At 45.7% G+C, this 21,975-nt stretch overlaps 1 long non-coding RNA gene across 1 annotated transcript in view; it reads right to left on the reverse strand.

The window, feature by feature from the left end:
- LOC144826350 (uncharacterized) overlaps positions 1–21,975 on the reverse strand; it is a 613,456-nt gene that overhangs the window by 273,806 nt on the left and 317,675 nt on the right. The window contains exon 2 of the long non-coding RNA XR_013609801.1: positions 2,663–2,723. This is a non-coding gene — a long non-coding RNA (uncharacterized LOC144826350). The remainder of the gene's footprint in view (positions 1–2,662; positions 2,724–21,975) is intronic.

Raw genomic sequence — 21,975 nt, forward strand, 5'->3', positions numbered from 1 at the left:
GGGGGGGTGGCCGTAGCCTCTGCATGCGTGTAGGGTGGGGGGTTAGAATTCTCTCTCTTTGTTTCGGTTCTATGGGCCTTTTCTTCTTTTCTATTTTCTTATTTCTGTCTTTTTCGGGTAGGGGGTGGGATCGATGCGGGGTGGGTGTTGACAGGTGATTGATGTGCTGTGGGACTGTTCATCCTTTTGTGTTCATTGTATGTCGCCATTTTGATTTAGTCTCACGGCTTGCTGTATCTCTGTTGGTGCGCCTCGCCCGCTTCTGTTTTAGACGGATTGTATGGACTTCGATCCTCCTCCATTCCTATTCCTATGTTATATTTTATAAATTTAAAATGTAAACCTTCACTTATCCTATGCCTCGGTGTTACCCGTGTCCCTGGTGGACTGCTGAACACTTATACTTAGTCTTGATTTGTTACCGAGTCGCCGTTTTGATCGCTGATTTGACCTGCAAGATGTTGTGGCCGGCCGGATGGTTGTGGGCCTGTATTTGTTTGCCTATACTTCGAAATAAAGGTTTAAAAAAAAAAAAAAAAAAAAAAAAAAAGTGTTCTTCATAGACCGCCCACCACTTCTGAGGCAAACCACACCCAAGCAACACACAATGTCCCAGTTCTGATGTGAGGCAGACCAGAACTGAAGAGCCCATGGCTGTCTGGGCCAGGCTGTGTTGGTGTCGCTCTGTTGCTGGCGCAAAGTGCTGGTGTTGCATGCTGCTCCCATCACTGCCATCTACCGCAGGCTGCTGCAAGCTGACCCTTTGACCTCAAGAGATACCCGAGGGCCAGAAGAGCAAACGGGCTGAAGGCTCAGCACAAACCAAAACAGCTCCTGCAGCTGCCTCTAATAGAAAACACCAACTGACTCAGTGTCTAATGGCAGCAGCAGTGTCCATGTACATACCGGGTCTGGTGGCACAGTGGACTAACCGGGTCTGGTGGCTCAGTGGACTAACCGGGTCTGGTGGCTCAGTGGACTAATGCATCCATTGCAGGGGCCTGTGTTCGACCTCACGGTCACAGGTACAAATCCCAGCGGGTCCACTCAGCCGTTCATACAGGTTGGAAAAATAAGTACCGTTGAGTTGGGTAACAATGAACATCTGTTATTTAGCGCCAAGAGACCTCTGGGAGAACGTGCGCTTTACAAATACAAACGTTATGTTACATGGTTGTCAGTGGGGACGCTGATGAAACATGGGTTGATTAAGTGGTTGCATTTATGATTTCACCCGTAACCCTCTTGAGACAACTTTTAAAGGAGTCTTCTCCTGAGTTTATAGCCAGCTAGGACCACAGTTAGTAGTGTGTTGTGAGATCATCCCACTCAGACCAACTATGAACTGATGGCCACGCAATCTTTGGCCACTAACTGCAGTCACATGCATGAGTTTGGGTTCAGCAAATGTAATACTCCTATGGCGAATACTCCTATGATTTTAAGTTGTATTACATCCCAAGGATGAAATGTTGTGACTCCTAATCAAGTGTGAAGACACCACCAAATATATTGAGGCACATAGACTGCACTTATAGATAAAAAACATTAAGATGCCACCTAACAAGTCTGAGACACATTCTGGAGTACTAAGGTACAGCTGTACTAAACACTGGTTGCAAAATACAAGTCGCATGTTGCAACCAGTATTTTTGCAACCAGTGTGGTATTTTCAATACCAACCTATACACTGACAAGTCAATTCACATAATTCCAAATAACAGTGCATCACATTTCAACCTAACTTGTGAATAATAATGATGTAGGTCACAAATTGTGACCCTCTATGATTTCCAGCCATCACAGGGATGGTGGACGATAGGGTCAGAAGACCAGCCAATGTGTTTGTCAACATTCACACGGAGAAAGAGGAGTCGAATGAGTTACCACTACATTTGCATAATTAATAAAATATTCATTTTGGGTGACCAGATTTTGGTCACAAAACATTAGTACATACCATTCTGAATAAGTATTTGAAAGCACCGCCCTACACAATCCCCTTCCAAGTACTGATTCGGTACATAGTCGCAACATTGCAATTTGAGTTTCTTACACACCAAAAGGATTTTTTTCGATCAAAAATAGCCTGATTGTGTGGATTGGTACTTTTGCAAATGCAGAATGCCTTCATACATGTAGCCCTAAATTCATAACCAACCATAATTACACCTTTTCATTTGCCAATATTTTTATCGCACAGAAACCAATTCTTCATAAATGTGTTCATCTAACAGTTTCTGTCTATTTGTACAGAGTAAACATAAGAATGTATCTGTCTCAATATATCTGTGCTCTCAGATTCCAAACAACAGATGTACTTTTTGGTAAAACAGTCAAAACTAATACAGTCATTAATGCAGATTGTGTAAATAAACAGTGGCATTCTTAAAGAATGTGTTACTTTTTAGTTTGTATATGAAAAATATATTAGGTAAACTCGATAACTACAACACTCCTGATCTAAAACTTCCATGTGCTTCTAGCAAACAAAGAATTGGTACATTCAGGAAATAAGAGGGCGATTAGACACACCTTTGTGAAAGCAGTGTCACTTTGAATGCACAGCATTCTGAATATCACAATCAAACAGAGCAAACACAACCTTCTGGAAGCAATGAGTACAGCAATACTGAAGTAAGAAGGAAACACAAATGCTTACCTCTGTCAGGAATAAAACATGGTGTCTTCTTCATCAGCAGCCAAGCTGTACTTGCAACAGTCTGAAAATGAAAAACAAAAATGTGTTAAATTATAAAGGAATAGCTCATACTCCAAGGACCCGCCTGAGGTGAATAGCTACAACCTTGGTAGCCACCACTACTGAAGCTGGCAGCATGTACGGGTTCTACCCTGCAAATAGAAATTTAAAGAAAACAGAGTATATTTACAAGGAGTTACTGCCACCAGAACAGCACTTTTAGTCTCGTTAGCGACTTAACAATGCCTTGTAAATAAGGCGAAGGAGTTAACTCCATCTGGTGGAGTTAACTCCTTCGCCCTATTTACAAGGCATTGTTAGGTCACTATCGCCGCCTTGTAAATAGTGCCCCTATTCACACAGCACTTAGCGTAAAAGGGGCTGGCAATGCTGCCCCATATTTACAAGGTATGGGGCAGTACCAAAAATAAGACCAGGAAATAACTGGTCTTAAACAGGTGACACGAAAAGAAATGTCATATTGCTCCTCGTTTATTGTTTTTTCCACGTGTGCTGTATTCTGCAGCACACATGGATAGAGCAAATCGCCTGTTAAGATTGTTTATGTGCAAGAAGGTGTCTCTTCCTGAACATAACCAATCACCCCTCCAACACAGGCACCCTAGCAAAAGGGAGCTAGGGTGCCTGCGCGGGCACTAGGCAGCCTCTTTAGCGCTAGTGCTAGGGGAAACGCAGGGATGTGCCATATTTTGGTAAATACTGCTCATCCCTGAGTTTTTAAACTGAGAGAGCGCGGCGTTAAAATTTTGGCATAACACCACGCTCTGCCAGTTTCTTATACATATACCCCAACGTCTTATAAAACTTCACAAAATCAAGCACTCTCTTAATTAGAGTTCTGTAAATATATACAGCCTTACAAGAGAAAACATTTTCTGCCCATTAAATGAACGGTAAAATGAAATTACGGATTACATTACTTTGAGCAATCAGCATTACTTTAGTGGCACATGCAACTTTATGTTCCTATGTGTTAAGGAATGGAATGGAAACAAGTATGGCTGTTATCTAGGTAGTGAGGGTGGAGCCCTCAGTGCTGCTTTTTTTTATAATGCCAAAAAGCAGCACTGTTTTAAAGATGAGTGTAGATTCATTTCTGGTTTAGTGATAGGGCTACATTTACCAAACTTCTTCTAATCCTTAATGCTATCTTTTCGGAAACTGAGGCCAGTCCTCAACATAAGTACGCTGAGAGTTGTCGAAGATATTTTTACAAATTCTCCTGTGCATGGTTTTACTCATCAAGGGATTTTATCGTAATGCTACAAACAACCAAATTGAACCAAGTGTTATATTTTAAATTTCCTTATGTAGCAATCCAGTGTATGTTTTTGCATCAGGTTAAGTGTGTTGTAGGATTCTTGTGATACACCCTCAGGGTCAGAATAATCAATATTTGATGCAGTGCAACACAGCAAGACAACTCTCTGAATAGTTTTAAATAACATGATAAGGTTTAGGTTTATACAAACACTTGTTCAACCCTCTTGAGGACTCCCCGCAGTCCTCTGGCCGAGATCCGCAAATTCATAATTTGATTCAGAGCAATTCTTGCCTCAGCTCCATTGATGTAAACATTACTAACCCATATTACATTTTCACAGAAAAGAACATTATAATTCAGTCTGGCATTGTTTGAATCCTGTGGGACTCAAAACCTTTTTTCAGGATATGCGCCTTTATGCTGCAAGGAAACTCTTTTTTAATTCTATCACCAAACTTGAAATCAAATATATAAAGGGTTTTTTGAGAAAATTTGTGGCAATATTGACGTCTTAGATAAAAATAGAGGTAGGAGTAAATATTAAAGGTACAAGCTCTTCTCTTTCATTTAATACTTAACTGATGTCATCACATACATGCAAAGACTTCAGTCACAAAATGCCTCAAACTGTCCTCTCTTTCAACATTGTGCTCATTTATGGAATGCATATGCAATACAATTAATATTCAGCCACTAATCGCTCGCAGGGATATGTAAAGTTAATAACTGCATAATCTTTTAAAATCCAGCCCAGGCGAGTAACATCTGCATAACCCAAAAGCCATCCAGATGGTCTCTGGCTGCCCTGTGGCATAAGGTCTGCAATCATGTTAGTGCGAGTAGGTTGAAGATGGCCGCAGACGTGAAGCCAATGAGCGAAGTTGGGCGCATTTCAATGTATGCAGCAGATAGTGTTGGGGGAGAAGCAGTTGGACACTTAGTAGGCCAGGATTGGGGCATGGTACCTCAGAATATTAAGTGAAAGCTAGTGGACCTGGGTGATATTAGTAGATACAACAGCATGCATTGTTTGGGCAGATGGACATGCTACCGTTTCTACTGACTTTCCTTCAAGACATGTTGAAATATATGTTCATATACAATGGTCTGTATATGTATCAAAACCTGAAATCTTAATCTCAGTGGATATCTCAGAGGAAGCATATGTGAAATACAAGAAGTTCCTGGCTCTGACTTCCAAAGTGGGACATAAACATGGACTGCTTGAACCAGGAACAGTATATATAATGATACATTTTATGAACAGGGAATTTGGGGATCTGAAGATCTTGAGAAGTTCCTTGATCCCTTGAAAAACTTGGCTATGGATATGTCTCAAAAGAATATTCGACTCAGGATGAAAGTGGACCTGGGACTGAGGTAGACTGATACCTCAATAGCAGACAGTGCTACGACAGCTGGAATCAGTCACCAGGTGTTGGCAAGAGATTGAAAGGTACATGATGCGAGAAGAGACAATGAGAGGAAAAAATAGAAGATATTGTTTAATTTTTTTTAAATTTATTTTGGAATTTTGTAAAGCGCTTAGCTACGCTCACCGGCGTATCCCTGCGCTGAGATTGCTTGAGTGCAAGAGAGGAGGAGCTAGGGCAGAGCTAGATGAAACAGATGTGTTTTGAGGGCTCTGCGAAATTTAGCCTCAGAAGATGCAAGGCGTAGATCAATAGGCAATAGGTTCCAATTCTTGGCTGCAAGGAATCAGAACGATCTGCCCCCCATGCAGGATCTGAGGATAAAATAAAATAAAATAAAGACCTTTAGACTCAGTATCGGTGCTCGTTCGCTGGACACTCAAGTGCCAAGGGTGAGGACTGTGAATTACTCGGAGTAGTATCAGGTGGTCAGATGGGAGGGATTCAGATTATCTTTACACTATCGATCTAATAATGTATCAAGGTCGGCGGGAATTGTTTCTCACAATTGTCTTGCTGTCCTGAGGGACTATTTCTATTGGTCTGTGTTTTTCCAGCACCACTGTGTTTATTGATCCAGTTGTACTACGTTATCTATGCAGGATGGTATTTGGGAAATGCCAGACCATGGACCTATTTCTATCTAACGATTTTGTACATTATTTTTTCATGCCGAGAAAAAATGATAAATAAAACAATTTAAAAAAAAGAAAAGCTCCACAAAACGCTATCTTTCAGATAATGTTCTGCATGCATTTTGTAGTGTGTATGTTTTCAGAGAAAAGAATGCCGTGAAACTTACTAGTGTAAAGCACATGAAAACTTTGCTCAGACAAAGTTAAAAGTGAAGTAAGAAAGTTTGCAAGCTTTGCACTGGGCAAAAATAGGGAACTTTGCTTGGGGGAAAAACAGTGCATACCTCTACAAGTAACACAAGACAATGAATCACACCCAAGCTAACACATTTTACCTGAAGAGGTGATACTAGTGTTGTTAGCAAGGGTCCAGAAAGACGAGGGGGCATATTATGAAGGAGGCCGTTTTCGGCTGCTAAGCGGCGATAATTCTATCGCTCTGTTAGCAAGCTGTCGCTAACAGCAGTTAGCGACAGCTTATTGGCCATAGCGAGTGGTTTGGGGCCCGCTTTGCATGTCAGCGATATTTATCGCTAATGACACGCAAAGTGGGCGTACTCAACCTGTTAGCGACTAAAAACAGTCTCTAACATCGCTATCGCCTATTATCAAAGCAGGCGTAGCAATGGAAATATTTGCGCTAAGCGCGAATATCTCCAAAAGCTAACGCCTGCTCAGACCAGTTCTTAGCCATTATATCCAATGGGTTATTATGGCTAAGACCCTATTGGTGTTGCGTGAATATCGCTGTATTTTCAGCGATATTCACGCATTTCGCTGCTATCGCCGGATATTTTATCCCTTTATAGATAAACGTTGCTAATAGCACGTTATCTCTGCGATAATATCCGGCGATGCTTAGCGATAAAAAAACCTTGTTAAGCCCATTTAGCGATAAATATCGCTAGTTGTTGGTAATATGCCCCGAGGTTTGCTGCCCAGTAAAGAAACAGTAGGTTGACATTAGCACCTGGCAAGCAACAATCACAGCTGTCTACAGAGTTTTGCCTCTTGTAGAAAACTCCAAGTATGAGGAAAGGTGGAACCAACATGGTAGCATCAGACTCAAACTAGGGATTAAAGAATTTATACCTGTTTCCGTTGATTATGCAAAATACATTGAATACAAGGGCAGATCTCACACGTAGATCGCACAAGAGCATTGGGAGACTTGGTTATAGCTGTAGGTATCACAAACCAGTGACACATCGGTTTCATAGCTCCTGAAGTAATTTTCTGCTTCAACCAGATACCTGTAGCCTAAAAGGTAAGTGAAAAAGCATAAAAATGGAGTAAAACTAATTACTTAAAATACACAGAACTCTCCTATCAGGCACATGGCAAGTTTTTACCCGAGGGTCTGACTCCATCCCGCAGCTTCCTCAACACCACCAATGACAATGACCCGCTTGACGGCGTAGATCGCCAGTACACAGAAACCCATACTTCTCTCACCTTCGTCTACTACATCGAAGTCCTGTTTTCCTGCAACCTGTCGTGTACAACTGCAGCTTCTGACTGCTGCTTTTGACACCGACATACCCCTCGGCGACCCGTCAATATCCAGAACTGTTTCTAAGAAAAAAGGGTTGCTCTCAACACGGACTAACCCAATCCTTACGTCTGACTCGCTCTTTGTAGTATCCTGGTTTGGATGCCATATGCCTTTGTTCATACAAATTTATATTTATCTCTATTCTATGCACGTGACTGTCATCTATTTAATTTATAGTTAAATGCTACGCATTAGCATATATAGAAATGACTGTCACAAATTTGTTCATACAAATTTATATTTATTTCTGTTCTATGCACGTGACTGTCATCTATTTATTTTATACAAATCGCATACATTGCATGTGACTTTAATGTTTAGTATCTACATATTCCTATTTAGTGTACGTTGTACACACGTCACTTTATAGAAATTATAATTTAATTAAGCACTTTTTGGTGATTTACTCGTTCGCATAATTTAATTGTTGATTCTTCCGTTTCTTTCACTTTGCTGGTCTGGCCAACTGACGTGTGTGGGTTACGGTCAATTCTATTCATCATATCTTCTATAATTTTTTGCGAAAATATGTATTATCAATCTATTTCTGTTTTACGTAAAAAAGGGGAAGGGATGGTCGCATTGTAAACTTTTATGTTTTATGATAGTTACAATTTTCAACGCAAGTTTAATTGTAAAATGACCATTCTCATTTTTACACTGTTCATTTGTTCATTCCTTCTAAGGGGGAAGGTGATGTAGTATCCTGGTTTGGATGCCATATGCCTTTTCCATTAACCTATCTAGCTACTCAGCCTATCTGGGTGAAAGATAGAATGTTGAGTGTGTGAGGTAATATGGAATGTGTGGTGTGCCTGATAGATGGATGACAGTTAGAAAAGAGGGCTGAGTAGCAGGAGAGCTACTCCTGGTGGGGCTTAGAAGAGACTTAAATATACTTATATGATCTTTATGAAATCCATCAATAAACTATCTTCAATCAATACTACTCGGCTACAGATCATCTTATTACACTCTTGACCACAGTTGGCCTAACTTTTGACTCTGCCCTGGTCTAGCACGATCAGTTGTCCGTTGTTAGTGCTGTTTCCCTTTTGCCGCTATTTTTGCTAACAGCTTTTAAAATTCAGAAATCTCAGTTTCCCCCTATCTGATTATTGTTCTTTTGGTTTCATTTGTTCGTTAAATTATTCCTTATTTTTATAAATTGGAGTGGGATTAATATTGTATTGTGTTTTTGACTTTTTAACTATTTTGGTACTTCTAAATGCTTTATATATTTTCTTAAGTTAAGTGAGAGTTTGAGATCAGGTTTAAATTAATAAAACCTTTACTGACCTAGTAATATAATGATATTATTATTGTTGGTGGAGTCCTATACACCCAAACTAATAATCCACTGCCTCAGAGGTTCCTACAGCAGAGGCTTTGCAAGGCAAGAACCTATGCTGTGAGGTTGATAGATACTTCTTTGTACTAAAATTGATAAAGGCCACCTAACCACAGATATGTGGGCAGAGTTGAAGTATGGACGGCAAGGCTAGCAATGCCCTTTCATTTCTATTTCTATTCATCTCCCAAAAAGCAGAACTCTCATTCATAAACAGCACTCTGCTGACATTTGAAAATGCACTGACCTAGGCCTTGTACTAAGTTTTCTTCCCATGGACATTCAGCCAAGTATGGTGTGATGGACTGTAACAGAAATAGGATCATCAAGGACCAGGCAACATAGCAGCTAGCAGCAACTCTACTACATTCGGTCCAACACATTGTACGTGACATACCGCCATTCCACGCTAACTGCAGCACATCTAAGAGTCACAACCAGGATCCTCTATATTTATGTACAAATAATAGATCAGCCGAATATGGGCCCTCTTAAACAGAAATCCGTTTGGTTGGCGTCCAAGCAATGTTGACCAGTGCTTGGGAGGTGCAAGAACATTTCATCGGCAACATCCTTACATCACTCTTTAAGCAGCAGCAACTCATCATGGTTTAATGCACCAACCAACACAGTCACTGGCTGGTGCTTTCTTGACAGATGTTTTGTGGTAAAACATCTATGAAAACTCATAGAGCCTCCTCATCAGGTTACCCTTTCTGAAAGGCAGGAATACTGGGATGGGTATTATACCTGCCATTGCTCAACTTGCTGGAGATCACACTGTGAATGTAAGGATAGAGACTAACCAGTATACCATGGTATAAATAACCAAATTATGGATGCTATCCATCTCCTACGTTCTCCTTACAATCATCGAGTGACCTTCAGGATCCCTGTCCCCCTGCAGCGTGTCCCTAGAGAGGGGCGGGAGGACAGTTTGATTATCATAAACTGATGCTGATAACCAATTGACTGCTTCTACCAAGGAATGTGGGTCTGAAAGGACGACAAGCGGAAAGAGCAGCAGGCACACGCCTGGACCAAGAGGTAAGTGGAGAGCCTTCTTCTTTCCTTTCCGCTCTATTTCTCTACTAAATTTATCTTCTTCCTCTCTCTTCTCCTTTAAATGGGTTTATTTCTAAACTCATGCTATCCTTCTTCCATATTTACACTGTAACTGATCCTCTTGACCCCCTTTTTTATAATCCGAAAAGAACTAACACCCTCCTCACCTGCTCAGCCCCGGCAATGGCCATCACTGTGCATGAGTCGACAGCTACCTAACATCTCACTCCGTAACATCTTTATTATCTGCCTCCCTTCTGTCTACAATGCATCTTCCCTGCACGGGTTGATGCCTCTTCTTCCTAACATAACATTTCTTGCTCTGTACGGGGTAATAAGCCTTTGCTCACCCAGTGGCGTAACAAAATGTGAGGCCCCCAGTGCCAAGTACATTGAAGGGCTCCCCTCCTGACTCACTCGGGAGCTCTCAGGCCAGGATACTGAGCTGAGGTGGCCCCTGGAGCTTGGCCCGCCCACCCTGCGAGGGCCTTTGTTATGCCACTGTTCCCATCCCATAGCCTTAGAGAGGTCTGACACTTCATTACTGCTACCTCTTCTCATTGAAAGGAGAGACTTACTCCTCCTTCGTTGCACTTATGTTTAAGATAGGTGTGACCTGATGTATTGCTCTGCCATCGTAAACATGAATGTAGTGAGGTTTGCAACTCAAAGTAAATCTGCCTTCCTTTGATAATATCCTGCGATAGTCTAATATCTAATATCCTGTGATAGTCTGTAAGGCCTGCACTGTCTGATGGAGTGTTCATCAAACAACACATGAGCCAATCTGTGCTAGGCTAAACAATGAGTATATTTATTCATTTTATTTTTTATTTTGTAGGTTTTGTATAGCGCGAACAAGACCCTTCCGGGTATCAGAGCACTTTACAGGGCAAATATAGGTGATAGACATACACATACAAATACTATAAGTTTTGTTGATACTGCAGTGGTAACTATTACGGACTAGCAAGACTGTATAAAATAGTTCAAGTGAATTTGGCCAAGAGAACCGATTTCACTTCTTTTTTTAAAGATGCCGCGGATGGGTTCTGTCTCATTTCAGGGGACATTCTAAATCCTGGAAGCCATTCCTGAGAAGGTAAGGTGATATGTTTTCTTCTTGGTGAATCATGGTGGTTTCAGTAGAAGGTTTTTAGGAACTCCTAGTGGTTTTGTTACCACCCGATAGTCCCAATTTCTCTGCTAGGTATCTCAGGGTTTTGTGATGCAATGCATTGTGTATCATACAGGCAATTTTTAGATGGATTCTGGCCCCAAAAGGTAGCCAGTTGGGGGTACAGATGTCAGGGGAGATGTGACAGTTTCTTCTGGAGCCTGTGATGAGTCTAGCGGCTGCGGTGATTGAAGCTCTAAGCGGGGTAGTCGTTGATCTGGGTAGGACGCAGAGAGCAACACTCCCATACTCCACTCTGGGGATTACTAGAGTCTGGACTGCCTTTTTGATGGCATTTGTGGGTATGAAGGGTTACAGTCTTCCCAGGGTGTTCACCTATAAATGTGCTCCATTAGTTGCAACACGGATATGATTCTGCATATTACTATCCAGAGTTATTCCTAGCTATTTAGCAGAGCTGATAATGAGAGGTTGACCATCGAGTGCTGTTAGGTGCTTCATCCACTGGTGGATGATGGTTGTTTGGCTGGGGGGAGCAATTAAGAGAAGTTCTGTTTTGAGGGTGTTTAGTTTTAAGTGATTTTTGGCCAGCCAGGTCTGCGTTTTTTGGAGCGTTGAATTAAGGCACTTGATGTCCTCAAGTGAGTGGGCCTTAATGTAGAGTTCTGTGTCGTCCGCGTACATGTGGTAGTGGACATTTGAGGAGTTGAGAAGCCCGGTGAGAGGTTCCATAAACAAATTGAAGAGTGTCTGGAAGAGGGAAGATCCTTGGGTTACTCCTAAAGTGACTGGTGTGTGCTTGGATAAAGATTGATTGATCTTGAGTCTTTGTGCTCTGTTTTGATGGAAGGAAGTGTACCAGTTTTGAACCGTTCCAGATAGTCCCATTTTATGTTTCAAGAGCTCTAGTAAGTTGTCGTGTTTGACGGTGTCGAAGGCAGAGGATAGGTCAAGCAGGATTAGTAAACATGCTTTGTTTTGGTCCAATATTTTTAATGTGTCATCTATTATGTTGGTCATGGCTGATTTGGTACTGTGCCCTGTTCGAAAACCTGATTGGAATTGATTGAGCAGGTTGAAGTTGTCTATGTGGTTGCTAAGCTGCGTGTGAACATATTTTTCTAATAGTTTGCCAGTGTAGGGATGTGGATATTGGGCAATAGAAATTCAGGTCTGACGGGTCTGCCAATGATTTCTTTAAGATAGTGTAGGAGAGTAGGGTCTGCAATCCTATGATCACCCAGATTTTTGCTTTTTGCTGCACTGGTTTACGACTTTCCCTGGCTGTGGGCCTGCTAATCAGACCCACAGCCTAGCTGTTCTCTCTATCCAAATTGTACTCAGGTACTGAATTGGCACTGGGCCCTCTCCAAGTCCCTGTACCCAGGGCTGAGGTGCACCCAGAAGTCTCCCAGGGGCTGAAGCATGTATTGTGCCACCCCTGGACTGACTAACTAAACTGACACAACTGGCTGCACGACAGCTGGGGCAAGGTGGTGTACTCACCCTTTGCTTTAGATATAGTATCCCTATATCTAACCCTAAAATGGACACACAGATCTCCTATCAGTCACTCCTATGGCAGGCCTTAACAATCCTGGAGGCAGAGTGCTTGGAATCGTGTGAGATGGTGCTCTGGCATGAGCTGAGCCTGTCTGCGGCTTTCGGGATCCATCCCTTAGCCGTTCCCATGATATCGCATACCATATACTCTTAAGTGCATTATAATCCTCGCGGTTAAATGCCAACTCTGGTATCGCTTTATCAAAACATGTCGAGTAAGGTGTCATACGGATTGGAATACTAACCCCTCGCCAATTCTGGCGACGGGGTTAGCATTCCACCCTTCTAGAGGGACACGACATGCATGTAGCCTGTAACCACGGTTAAAGTCAAACATAGCCTCAGCTCCACAAAATGGATGCTGCCACCGAGACACAAGTCTGCCCTCCTGCTGCTGGGAGTCCTCCCAGAGCAGGAGATAAGGACAAAGGGTTTCCTGCCAGGGGCGGTGCCAGCACCGTCCCAGACAGGATTTTGTGTATTGTAGGTAGGCAGGGCTTCAGAGGAAGGTGACTGCACGTGGCACCCCGGTGCTCACTGTGCATAGGCTGGCTTGAACCAGTTCCAGGGACACTCCAGACCCTGTGCTGGGGAAAAGCCCGCCAAGGAAGTGGGTGTAACCACCCCTCTCCTGGTCCCACCCATAGGGCAGGACCTAGTCGCGTGCCAGCCCCCTTTTTCCAGATAAAGGTAGAGACTGGCCCCCTTCCAAATCAGATCATCTTTGGAATCAAGACACGACTTTCTACGAAAGGACATCAAGATTTCTTCTTCAAGATTCTCCCTTGTGACTAAGGAGTAGTCACCCTGCATCCGCAGGCACCATCGCAAGAACACTGCGGTCTGCTGTAAGTCCTTCCTCCGGAATCCGACTGCCCAGCTCGACGAGAACCGGCTTTCCTGGCACCTCTGACCTCTACCCACCTCTACAGCCCAGCTGAGAACCGTGGGTGCGACGAGACCTCGAGGGACCGGCCATCTGCAAGACTGCACGACTTCTGCACAGCAAGCCCGCCGAGTAATTTTCTGGTGAGTGCTTTGGGGTCCGAGAAGTCCCGACCCTGAGCAGCTCCAGCACCGAAGTGCAGCCTCCCAGCATCTCCACGATCTGCGTGGGGCCCTTCTGCTTTTTGCTGCTCACCGCGTTGTTTGGCTACTAGCCCGCTGGCTTGTGGCCTGCCTGACGACGCCCGACGACATCACTGCTGCTGGTCTGGTTGCTCCAGGCTGGCCCTTGCTCCCTTCCAGAAGAGGAGCACCCCGGACCCTCCTGGTCCACTCAAGACGCCATTTTGAGTCCACCGCGTGGGCTTAAATTAGCCAAGGCTTGTTGCCCAATCCTGGGTAACTTCGACGCCGACAGCTTCATCCATCGTGGGACAGCTCGCCTCTCCATCCTGGTCGCCGACAACGCCTCCTGGGCCGTGAGATCTGCAGAGCCAGCGTCGCCCACTCACCTAGTCGAGGTGACTACCATCCGGTGCCCTCCTGGTGCCCACTGACTACTGGCTAGTAGTCACGAACTTGGTCCCCTCTGCTTTCAGGTGTCATCTATCTTCGAGATCCAGGCTTGGATCACTTCGAACTCTCTTCACTGGTCGCCTGCCAGCATCTTTCTTCCAGGCTCCTGGTCCGGCAACGAGGATTCCCGACGTCTTTTGAGACCTATGCAGCTGCAGCCCCTGGGCTAGGTAACTTCGGCACTTCGGTGTCCCAGCATAGCCTCACTATCCAAGGGTCAGGATCCACTGTCGTTTTCTCCCTACCAGGTCGGGTTCGCCCGTGAACACTAACTTTAACTTTACTAGCTCCCATAGACTTTGTCCCGCATCCCGCGTGAGAGTGCACACTCTGCACCCGAGTTCCCTGGGCCTCCTAGAAGTAATCTAACGATTCTATAGTCAAGTCCTAGCGATTCCAAAGCCCATTAGTACTGTACTTACCTGCTAGTAATTTCGCATTCCACTTTTAGAGTATATGGTTTTTCGTGCCCCTCGGGCATTTGTATATACTGTGCTAACTTAAGAATTTTCGTAAGAGTTTTGTTGTGTGCCTAGCACCCTGTCCTCATAAAGAGTACAGGGTTGTTGTGATTCTAATAAATACACTGTTTATTTTCATAACACTTGTGTGGTGTCCTTTCACTGGGTGTTCAAGGGGTAATGTGATGGTAAAACAGCTGGCTTAACACGCCCTCTAGAGTCTTAGCCTTAGACTGCTCGTATCCATGCTACTAGGATAGCTGGTCTATAAGGTTGACTTACAACCAATCATCAATAAGGGTTGTTTGGACTGATATCTAGTGATCACTAGAATAGTGAGCACTGCACATCAGGCCAACTTCTCACATTGGTGAGCAGCGGTTGGGATTTGAGCTTGCTGTTGTTTTACCACACATATCCTAAGAATATCTTGTGAAAGATCACATAAGTACTAAAGGTACATATAACTTAGCTTAGAATACTCTGAGTTCTACTGAACCAGCTGTTGTAGCTCCTAGGGCCTAGCACAACCTAAACTACAACTCTAGCAAGGGATCAGTAGGCAAACACATAGTGTAGGTAAGTGCACCACTTACACCTCACTAGAAAAGCATGTCTACCCAGGGAGAATCTACTGAGACTCCCCTGGTCAGTGTTGACCCTCCACAGGTCACTTCAAGATATGCAGCTCTCAGCTTCCAGGAGATGAGACAGATCTGTGTCTCCAGGAAACTGAAGCAGGGGTCTAACCCCACCATTCCCTTTCTGATAGGTCTCTTAGAGACATATGATGCCAGAAAGATTTCTCAGTTACATGAGAACATGCCAGCCTTGGAGGGAACCTCTGGAGATCCAGACCTCCCCAACACTGCTACTGCAGTTGAGGAGGAGGATCAAGAGGAACTCTCTGGGGATGAGGTAGACAAAGGTCTTGAGGTAGTCATAAGGCTAACCAGGGCCAACTTAGACTTACTTGGGCTAGGATCTGGGGGACCCCCAGTGCTAACCCTAAGTGGGCCTAACCTTGGAGTTAGGAGAGATAGATCTCTTTCTAGGGACTCCAATAGATCTCTGCACTCTAATGCCTCTTCTCAGAGGAGAAGGAATCCTCCACAGGGGAGATTTACTTCCCCTCAGAGAAGGGAGCATGAGGCTAGGACGAGACAAGCTGAACTGAGGATTGAAAGGGAAGAACTTGCCCTGGCCAAAGAGAAGCTTGCCTTTGCTAGAGAGCAGCAGATGAGTGGGTTAGCCCCCACTGGTGGCAGCAATCTCCCAAGAGATAGAGAGAAGGGTTTAGATACTAAACACCTGACTAAAATAGTGCCCCCCTTTAAGCAAGGGGATGACATCCAGAAATGGATGGCTGCTCTGGAGAGGGCCTGCACTGTGCAGGGCATTCCCCAGAGTCAGTGGGCAGCTATACTGTGGCTCTCCTTTGATGGTAAAGGTAGAGATAAGCCCCTCACTACAAGAGTGGAGGATGCTAACAATTACCAGGTCCTGAAAAATACACTGGTTGATGGGTTTGGTTTAACCACTGAGCAGTACAGGTTGCTGTTCGGAGACACCCAGAAAACTCAGTCTCAGGACTGGTCTGACTTTGTGGATTGTGCCACTAAGGCTTTGGAGGGCTGGTTGCTGGGTAGCAAGGTTACAGATTACACAGGATTGTATAATCTTATGATGAGAGAACAAATTTTAAACAATTGTCAGAACCAGTTGTTGCACCAGCACCTTGTTGATTCAGATCTGACCTCTCCCCAAGAATTGGGAAAGAAGGCAGACAAATGGGTCAGAACAAGGATTAAGCAGAACCAGAACCAGGGTGGTCAGAAGAAAGCAGACCAGAAGGGTAATGTTAAGAGTGAACAAAATGACCAGAAGTCTTCACCAGGTCCCCAACAAACCAAAGAGGGTGGGGGTCAGGCTTCCCAGAAGAAGAAGACTAAAGAAGGCCAGTCAAAAAGGTGGTGCCAGTACTGCAAAAGTAAATCTCACTGGTTTAGTGAGTGCACCAAAAGAGGAGGACACACTCCTGCCACTACAGCCCCTAAGGCAACTGCACCCCCTAGTACAGTCAGTAGTGGTAGTGTACCTCCCAAGGCATTAGTTGGGTTAACCTTGGGTACTGAGGGGTCTGACAACTTAGTTGGCACACTCACTCAGGCTGTCCTTGTCTGTACAGGGGATATGGATATATCCCCTGAGATAAGTCCCAATACTTTTGGCAAATACAGGCAGACACCTTTGATAAATGGCAAGATGGCTCAGGCCTATAGGGACACTTGTGCCAGTGTCACCATGGTGACACCTAACTTTGTGGACCCTGGACAGATCATGCCAGGTACTGATTTCCTGGTGACCAATGCCAGCAATGTCACTACTAGTCATAGTGTGGCAATTGTGGCTTTCTCCTGGGGTGGAGTGAAGGGACAAAAGAAAGTTGTAGTCAGTTCAGACCTCCCAGTTGATTGTTTGTTGGGCAATGATTTGGAGTCATCACAATGGTCAGAAGTGGAGCAGAGGACTCACATGGAAATGTTAGGCTTGCCAGCACATGTGCTCGCTGTGACTAGGTCACAGGCCAGAAGATGCCCCACTGAACAGGTGCTGGATCCTGAAATTATGGACCAGACACCTTCCAAGAAGAAGAGCAGTAAGGGTAAGGCTTTGCCTTCCCCCTTGCCCCAGGTTGAGGATCAAGTCTCTGAGGAGGCTGATCTGAGAGAGCTGAGGGAAACTGAGCCTAAAGAGCTTGAACTTGATCAAGTTGAGTTTCTGGGCTCAGGGGGACCCTCCAGAGCAGACCTGGGGAAGGAACAGTTAAACTGCCCTTCCCTTGAACCCCTCAGACAGCAGGCTGCTGTTGAGGCTGCAGGGAATGCCACAGGTGCCCACAGGGTATACTGGGAAGATGGACTCCTGTACTCTGAGTCAAGAGACCCCAAGCCTGGTGCAACCAGGAGGCTGGTCATCCCCTTGTCTCTGAGAGGTTTCCTTCTCACCTTGGCCCATGAGATTCCCCTTGCAGGTCATTTAGGTCAGACAAAGACTTGGGACAGGCTTGTCTCACACTTTCACTGGCCCCATATGAATGAGAATACCAAGGAGTTTTGTCGCTCCTGTGTCACTTGCCAAGCCAGTGGTAAGTCAGGTGGCACAACAAAGGCCCCCCTCATACCACTACCTGTGGTGGGGGTTCCCTTTGAAAGAGTGGGGATTGACATTGTTGGTCCAATGGAACCCCAGACAGCATCAGGGCACAAGTTTATACTGGTGGTGGTGGACCATGCCACCAGGTATCCTGAAGCTATTCCCCTGAGGACCACCACAGCTCCTGTGGTGGCAAGAGCCCTAGTTGGAGTGTTCTCCAGAGTGGGTTTTCCAAAGGAGGTCGTTTCTGACAGAGGTACAAACTTCATGTCAGGATATCTGACTGCAATGTGGAAGGAGTGTGGTGTGAACTACAAGTTCACCACACCCTACCACCCACAGTGCAATGGGCTTGTTGAGAGATTCAACAGGACCCTCAAAGGGATGATTCATGGACTACCTGAAACTCTTAGGAGAAGATGGGATGTCCTGATCCCCTGCCTCTTGTTTGCTTACAGAGAGGTCCCACAGAAGGGGGTTGGTTACAGCCCTTTTGAGCTTCTGTATGGGCATCCTGTGAGAGGACCCCTGTGTTTGGTGAAGGAAGGATGGGAGAGACCTCTCAAAAAGCCTGCAACCAACATAGTGGACTATGTACTTGGTCTCCGCTCCAGGATGGCTGAGTATATGGAGAAGGCATCTAAAAACCTGGAGGCCAGCCAAGAACTTCAAAAAGCTTGGCATGACCAAAAGGCTGTTCTGACTGTGTACCAGCCAGGACAGAAGGTGTAGGTGCTGGAGCCAGTGGCCCCAGCAGCTCTGAAAGACAAATGGTCTGGGCCCCACACCATCATTGAGCAAAAGGGAGAGGTTACCTACTTGGTGGACCTTGGAGCTCCCAGGAGCCCTCTCAGAGTGCTCCATGTTAACAGGCTCAAGGCATATGTTGACAGGAAGGACATGAGCTTGCTCATGGCCACAGATGAGGGACAGGAGGAAGAGAGTGACCCTCTCCCAGACCTGCTCACTCAGAATCCTGATGATGGATCAGTTGATGGTGTTGTCTTTTGTGGCAGCCTCACTGAACATCAGCAACAGGATTGCAGGCAAGTTCTGCAATCCTTCAGACATATGTTCTCTCTGACACCCAGCCAAACTGATTGGTGTACCCATGATGTTGACACTGGAGACAGTCTGCCTGTCAAGAGTAAAATCTACAGGCAGCCTGATCATGTTAGAGACTGCATCAAAACTGAAGTGCAGAAAATGTTGGAACTGGGAGTCATTGAGCCCTCAGATAGCCCTTGGGCTAGCCCAGTAGTTCTAGTGCCAAAGCCTCACACCCAGGGTGGTAAGAAAGAGATGAGGTTTTGCGTAGACTACAGAGGCCTCAATGCAGTCACTAAGACTGATGCCCACCCAATACCAAGAGCAGATGAACTTATAGATAAATTGGCTTCTGCCAACTTCTTAAGTACATTTGATTTGACAGCTGGGTATTGGCAAATCAGGTTAGCTGAGGAAGCCAAACCCAAGACAGCATTTTCTACCCCTGGTGGGCATTATCAATTTGTGGTAATGCCCTTTGGATTGAAAAATGCACCTGCCACCTTCCAAAGGTTGGTGAATCAAGTCCTCACTGGGCTGGATGACTTCTGTGCAGCATATCTTGACGATATTGCTGTCTTTAGCTCCACCTGGGAGGATCACCTGGTCCACCTGAGGAAAGTGTTAGAGGCTCTGCAAAAGGCAGGCCTCACTATCAAGGCCACAAAGTGCCAGATAGGGCAGACACAGGTTGTATACCTGGGCCACCTTGTAGGTGGAGGCCAGGTTCAACCCTTGGAGAGTAAAATACAGGCCATCAAGGACTGGGCTCCTCCAATCACCCAGACTCAGGTTTGAGCTTTCTTGGGCCTGACTGGTTACTACAGAAAGTTTGTCAGAAATTATGGGTCCATAGTGACCCCCCTTAATGACCTGACAAGCAAAAAGATGCCAAAGAAAGTTCAGTGGACAGCAAGCTGTCAGAAAGCATTCAATGACCTAAAGCAGGCCATGTGCACAGCACCTATCCTAAATAGTCCAGACTACTCCAAGCCATTCATTGTCCAAACAGATGCTTCTGAGTTGGGTGTGGGAGCTGTTCTGTCTCAGCTGAATTTTGATGGTAATGAACAGCCTATTGCTTTCATTAGTAGGAGGCTGACCCCCAGAGAGAAAAATTGGTCAGCTATTGAGAGGGAGGCCTTTGCTGTGGTCTGGGCCCTGAAGAAGCTGAGGGCCTACTTGTTTGGCACTCACTTCACCATTCAGACAGACCATAAGCCGCTCTTGTGGCTAAATCAGATGAAGGGTGAAAACCCCAAACTGCTTAGGTGGTCCATTTCCTACAGGGGATGGATTTTACAGTGGAGCATAGACCTGGTACTGATCACAGCAATGCTGATGGGCTCTCCAGATATTCCACTTAGAGCAAGAAGACTCACCTGGTCAAGGTTAGTTTATTGTCCCAAAGTTTGGGGGGGGGGGGTCATGTAGGAGAGTAGGGTCTGCAATCCTATGATCACCCAGATTTTTGCTTTTTGCTGCACTGGTTTACGACTTTCCCTGGCTGTGGGCCTGCTAATCAGACCCACAGCCTAGCTGTTCTCTCTATCCAAATTGTACTCAGGTACTGAATTGGCACTGGGCCCTCTCCAAGTCCCTGTACCCAGGGCTGAGGTGCACCCAGAAGTCTCCCAGGGGCTGAAGCATGTATTGTGCCACCCCTGGACTGACTAACTAAACTGACACAACTGACTGCACGACAGCTGGGGCAAGGTGGTGTACTCACCCTTTGCTTTAGATATAGTATCCCTATATCTAACCCTAAAATGGACACACAGATCTCCTATCAGTCACTCCTATGGCAGGCCTTAACAATCCTGGAGGCAGAGTGCTTGGAATCGTGTGAGATGGTGCTCTGGCATGAGCTGAGCCTGTCTGCGGCTTTCGGGATCCATCCCTTAGCCGTTTCCATGATATCGCATACCATATACTCTTAAGTGCATTATAATCCTCGCGGTTAAATGCCAACTCTGGTATCGCTTTATCAAAACATGTCGAGTAAGGTGTCATACGAATTGGAATACTAACCCCTCGCCAATTCTGGCGACGGGGTTAGCATTCCACCCTTCTAGAGGGACACGACATGCATGTAGCCTGTAACCACGGTTAAACTCAAACATAGCCTCAGCTCCACAAAATGGATGCTGCCACCGAGACACAAGTCTGCCCTCCTGCTGCTGGGAGTCCTCCCAGAGCAGGAGATAAGGACAAAGGGTTTCCTGCCAGGGGCGGTGCCAGCACCGTCCCAGACAGGATTTTGTGTATTGTAGGTAGGCAGGGCTTCAGAGGAAGGTGACTGCACGTGGCACCCCGGTGCTCACTGTGCATAGGCTGGCTTGAACCAGTTCCAGGGACACTCCAGACCCTGTGCTGGGGAAAAGCCCGCCAAGGAAGTGGGTGTAACCACCCCCCTCCTGGTCCCACCCATAGGGCAGGACCTAGTCGCGTGCCAGCCCCCTTTTTCCAGATAAAGGTAGAGACTGGCCCCCTTCCAAATCAGATCATCTTTGGAATCAAGACACGACTTTCTACGAAAGGACATCAAGATTTCTTCTTCAAGATTCTCCCTTGTGACTAAGGAGTAGTCACCCTGCATCCGCAGGCACCATCGCAAGAACACTGCGGTCTGCTGTAAGTCCTTCCTCCGGAATCCGACTGCCCAGCTCGACGAGAACCGGCTTCCCTGGCACCTCTGACCTCTACCCACCTCTACCGCCCAGCTGAGAACCGTGGGTGCGACGAGACCTCGAGGGACCGGCCATCTGCAAGACTGCACGACTTCTGCACAGCAAGCCCGCCGAGTAATTTTCTGGTGAGTGCTTTGGGGTCCGAGAAGCCCCGACCCTGAGCAGCTCCAGCACCGAAGTGCAGCCTCCCAGCATCTCCACGATCTGCGTGGGGCCCTTCTGCTTTTTGCTGCTCACCGCGTTGTTTGGCTACTAGCCCGCTGGCTTGTGGCCTGCCTGACGACATCCGACGACATCACGCTGCTGGTCTGGTTGCTCCAGGCTGGCCCTTGTTCCCTTCCAGAAGAGGAGCACCCCGGACCCTCCTGGTCCAC

This window comes from Lissotriton helveticus, chromosome 3_2 (genome assembly GCF_964261635.1).
Source record: "Lissotriton helveticus chromosome 3_2, aLisHel1.1, whole genome shotgun sequence".
NCBI lineage: Eukaryota > Metazoa > Chordata > Amphibia > Caudata > Salamandridae > Lissotriton > Lissotriton helveticus.